This window comes from Adiantum capillus-veneris, chromosome 14, assembly GCF_014529385.1.
Source record: "Adiantum capillus-veneris isolate H3 chromosome 14, ASM1452938v2, whole genome shotgun sequence".
NCBI lineage: Eukaryota > Viridiplantae > Streptophyta > Polypodiopsida > Polypodiales > Pteridaceae > Adiantum > Adiantum capillus-veneris.
This window is the reverse complement of record NC_140944.1, coordinates 140,607,080-140,611,978: the sequence shown is the minus strand read 5'-3', so window position 1 is coordinate 140,611,978 and position 4,899 is coordinate 140,607,080. Positions and strand designations below refer to the sequence as shown.

General features: G+C 38.8%; 1 pseudogene; it reads left to right on the top strand.

The window, feature by feature from the left end:
- Nucleotides 1-1,304: 1,304 nt before the first annotated feature.
- LOC147443252 (uncharacterized) lies at nt 1,305-2,196 on the top strand (annotated as a pseudogene).
- Nucleotides 2,197-4,899: the final 2,703 nt, after the last annotated feature.

Sequence of the window (4,899 nt, the reverse complement as noted above, 5' to 3'; positions counted from 1 at the left end):
ATGAGAGTGGTGAATGTTCTTGTGATACAGGTGTATGTGTGTCTGTGTGTCTTATAGAGAGAGAGAGAGAGAGAGAGAGAGAGAGAGATTCAATGGTTATGTGGTGAGAATGAGCACATATTAAGCATCTTATATGTCATGACACAGCACAAGACAAGAACTCTTATATTCTTGCATTATCCAATCAACACCATAGGAGTTGTAAGTCTTGTGCAAATGCAAATAGCTTGGTTATGATGCAACGAAGTTCCACACACAATATGATCACCACAACCTTGTTCATAGATGTCCAATAGAATGCTAATGAGCACTCAAACATGCCAACAAAAGTGCATGCATTCCAAGTGGAACCATCAATAGCAATACATACACAATCCGTTGAGACCTAGCCTACGCAAACATGGGTTTGGACACTTTTGACACAAATGGAAAGGAGTGGATGCGTCCCAAATATGGTTGCTTAAGAGTGTCCTACCAATTGGCTTGTTAAAAGCTAACAAACATAAGAAACCCCTACATGTATTCGCAAACATGGAGAAGAGGACATGCACCTACAACATTGGTCTTCGAACCACATAGTAGAAGCATATTGTGTGCACTTGTAGGCATGCAACCCTATGGTGGTGGAGAGAAGACACGATGCGGGGATGGAAAATAAAGGCTAAGCGTGTTGCAAAATGTGCTTGTACTGAAATGGTCAATCCAAGCCACAACGCTCACGGCCTCAAACACACGGAATATCGCTATTGGAGCCGCTCCCCCTTGCCAGACATGCGCTGTCCTCGATCACTATTTTCAAAAGCAATAGATCCGACTTTTTCTAAAAAGTCACTAAAAGATAAGTCTTATTCATCTACAACAGTTGATTAGAGCAACGCTGCTATCGACCTATTGCCACATTTTGACTATCTTTTGTCGATGTGCGAGTCACAATTCAAGGTGCTGTTGTTTTTTTGTTGGTGTCGCGGTGGGTCAAGACGCAGTGCAAAAAATACAAACGAAAGAGAATCAAAGAGACAATAGTAAAGTGCATTCAAGGCTGGACACTATCTACTCCAATTGGAACGCTCCTCGAGAAGTTTCAAACACGAGGCCAATAATTGAAATTGCCACTTCAAGCGTTGTGACAGCTAGATATATACAAAAAACAACAACTCACATCCTCACAACCAAAAAGCCAAGACCATGCAAGGATTCAACAGTAGGACATCACAGCAACAAGATAATGACCAAAACAAAGATCAGATTTCCAAAATAGTAATCAAAATAAGCATCATCGAGCAACGATATTCACCAATTTCAAAATGAGTAGCACATTCGTAATACAGCTCAGCAATAAATTTCGCGATACAAATTCCTTAATAGTTCGACCAAGAAAAATGAGAAAGTACAGCAACACAAAAGCCTTCAATAACTCTCACCGCCTTCAAAATCCATGTTGTCAGTACCATCAGATTCTCCACTGCTTATGTAGCATTCTCGTGCTTCAGCAACAAAAGAACTCCCACTATCTTGTTTGGAAGCCATTGGCAAGCAAAGGTAATTTTAGTATTGAATATGCTCACAGTTTTTGAGATGCACAAAAACAGAGCAACTCTTGCTCTTATACAATTTCATAAGAGTCCTTGCATTGTGGCGTCCACTAAATCCTGAGTCTTCTTACTGTCCTGCTCTCCAAAATCCCAAAACCAACATGTTTCTAGATTGCAGTGAGATCGCATCACATTGAATGTGCAGTAGCGCAGAAAAGAGAGTCGTTTTGGGTTGCGAGTAGATTCCCATCAGGCATTCAATGTCGTGCAAGAAGGCGCAAGAGAGAAGATATGCTATGTGACAGAAAAGCAAGGCATGCTGGCTTGGCATACGAGGCGGCAGAGTGACTTACAGAAAGCGGGAAAATGGGGCTCTTCCCAGCAAAAAAGGCGTTTGCCTTCATCTCTAGACCAGCGGTACGTCCACCTGCGTTTCAGCACGCATTCTAGGTGCGCCCATGCGCTGCAGAAAACCCTCCCCTCATCCATGCGTTGTAGCAACCTTCAGCGAAAAGACCTTCTACATGCAAAATCCCTAACCTTAATGCTCTTGATACACTTGGCATTCATCGTGGCCGTCCAAAATCAACAAGCAAAAAAGTACACGTTTCCTCCACCAACCTCTCCTATAGCCTCTGCAGGCCAAAAAAGGAAAATCTTTTGACTTTACATTCTTACAAAAGCTGAAAAATGTTTCTTTTTTGCATTTTAGATTAGATGTTTTGTAAGGTTTTCTATGAAATGAACCAATGGGTGACACATGGAGGCCCTCTCCTTCCTTGAAAATTTTAAGTTGTATTATATATAGTATAGAAGTGAAGGGTAAGATTTGACATGTAGAGGGAAATGAAAAACCTTTTACAATGTACCTCGAGCAATGGACAATGTAAAGACAAGTAGACTTTCTATTGTACATAGAACAAATGTATAAGTTTAGTTTCATCGCACTGCACCTAGGCAATTAAAGATAATTTTGGTGGAGATTTTGTTATTTAACAAAATCTCATTTTGGAAGAAATATTTGGCTTTGTTTTATCAAGGGGCTTTTTTCAAGGCCAATATTGATAAGTTTTAGAAATTTTTGTAAGTGTTTATTTTTTAAATCACTTAGGAAAAGGAGAAGGTTTGCATGTCCGCATGTCTATTTAGGTCGGTCTAAGGACATGCATGCAAATGAAGGGGTTGTTATCTACATTATTGACCATGAGAGAGAGAGAGAGAGAGAGATTTTTTACTATTGAGCTCATGGGGACTACTACTCACTAGGGACACCCTTGCCCTTCAAATTTCCAAGCCATTGTTATTTTCTTAATATTATCATGTATTTTTAAAAGGGTAGCTAACATTATTTCCCATAGAAAGCAAGAAAAATGCCTTGAAATGGGTAAAATGTCTAACAAAAACCAACCCTAATATTGGCATCCCAAAACGAGGAGAGAGATTGCCCAATTGATGGGCCTTTTATTAATTCAGAGTTATTTTATCCTTTTCATTTCTTTGATCAGTTAAACCATGTGTCACACTAAAAAATCTATAAGTTTTCTAAATTATGATGGACACGCACACACGAACACACACACACACATATATAATATATATATATATGTGTGTGTATGTGTGTGTGTACACATATATACATATAAATTCTCTATTATGATGGACACACACACACGCACATATATATGTGTATATACGTGTGTGCATACACACACACACACTAACTAATTAATCTCAAATATCTATCCCTAGAAAAAAAAGGAGAAGGTTGGTATGTCCCTGAGTCGACTTCATTCTGAATGGCTATAGGGACATGTATGCAAATGATGGGGTTGTTATACATGTCATTGACCATGAGAGAGAGAGAGAGAGAGAGAGAGAGAGAGAGATTTCAGCATCAAGCTCATCGGGACTCCTACTCACCAAGGGCACCCTTGTCAATTTCCAAGAAATTATTATTTTCTTGGAATTATTGTGTATTTTTGAGAGAGTGGCTAACATTTTCTCCCATAGAAAATGGAAAAAATGACTCGAAATGAGTAAAACGCACGAAAAAACCCAACCTTGACATTGACATCCCAAATGAGGAGAGAGATTGCCTAGTTGACAAACCTTTTACATGCTCTAAGGTATTTTATCCCTTTTATTTTTAGGAGTTACACTATGTCCCACCCTTAAAAAGCCATAAATTCTCTCAATTATGACGAGCATAAATATATATGTATATCTATATAAGAGAGAGACAGAGAGAGAGAGATGTGTCAACTTATGTGTGTCATCTTTGTATCACTCCAATTTGATCAGATGTTTCAAATCTTTTTTAAAAATTGGGATTCTTCCTGTAGTGTTAGAATATTCAATAACTTAATTGACATCAAAAGTTTCTTAAACTTGCAACATGTCCACACATGATACTCCCCCTTCTACCCCTACACAATGTTGACGAGAGAGGATGCTTGAAGCTTAGCGTATTGGTAAAGAAAGTTTGCCCCGTTTGTGTCTCTCTTGACTCAGCAATCTCTCTCTCTCTCTCTCTCTCTCTCTCTCTCTCTAACCAAGCCCTCAAGAACTTTCTCACACCTACATTACCTCCCCATTAAGATTGACAAAATTTTCTCCCCCTTTACTGATAAAATTTGCAATTTTAGATCATTTTTTACTTTTTTTTTCCATTTTACTTCATGTTAACCCGGTTTGAGACCAAACTTCCAACTACAAAGCTTAAGTAAAACTTCTCTAAACACTACGTGTAAGGAGTCATCGCATTGCATAGCTTGGATCACACACACACACACACACACAAAAGAAGAAGAAAAATAAGTACACAAGAACCTTAAAAATGTAGTCGGTGTGTCTTGATTCTTGAAGGCAATCGCTTAGATGCTAGCATACTTACTCAAGGAGGGAGAGGAGGGTGGGATTTTTAATATCGTAAAAACAATCACAATGACCTCAAAGTTGGGGGGAGAGAGAGAGAGAGAGAGAGAGAGAGAGAGAGAGAGAGAGAGTTATGGTCCTTAAATGTTAGATCGATCTATGGGACTAGATACAACATGTAGCATGCATGAAGGCTATGGATATAATGGTGGCAACAAATTGAATCTATGAAGTTTTTGGGAGAGAAAGAATGGTAGGCAATGGTCTAGACTAAAATGAATGAAAAGAAAGTTTGATGTCATCAAAAGTTAATTCCTCAAGTAGGATATGATTTTCATACTCTCAAATTTTCAAGGGACATAATGTGCATAAAAAAAGAGGTTGTCCTATAGTGTCTCAATGCGTGGTCTCACATTTAAGGGAGTGGCCAATCCAAATGGCCGGTATGGTATAGATTGTGGGTAAGGGAATAGGCTCAAGCATGTAAATGGTT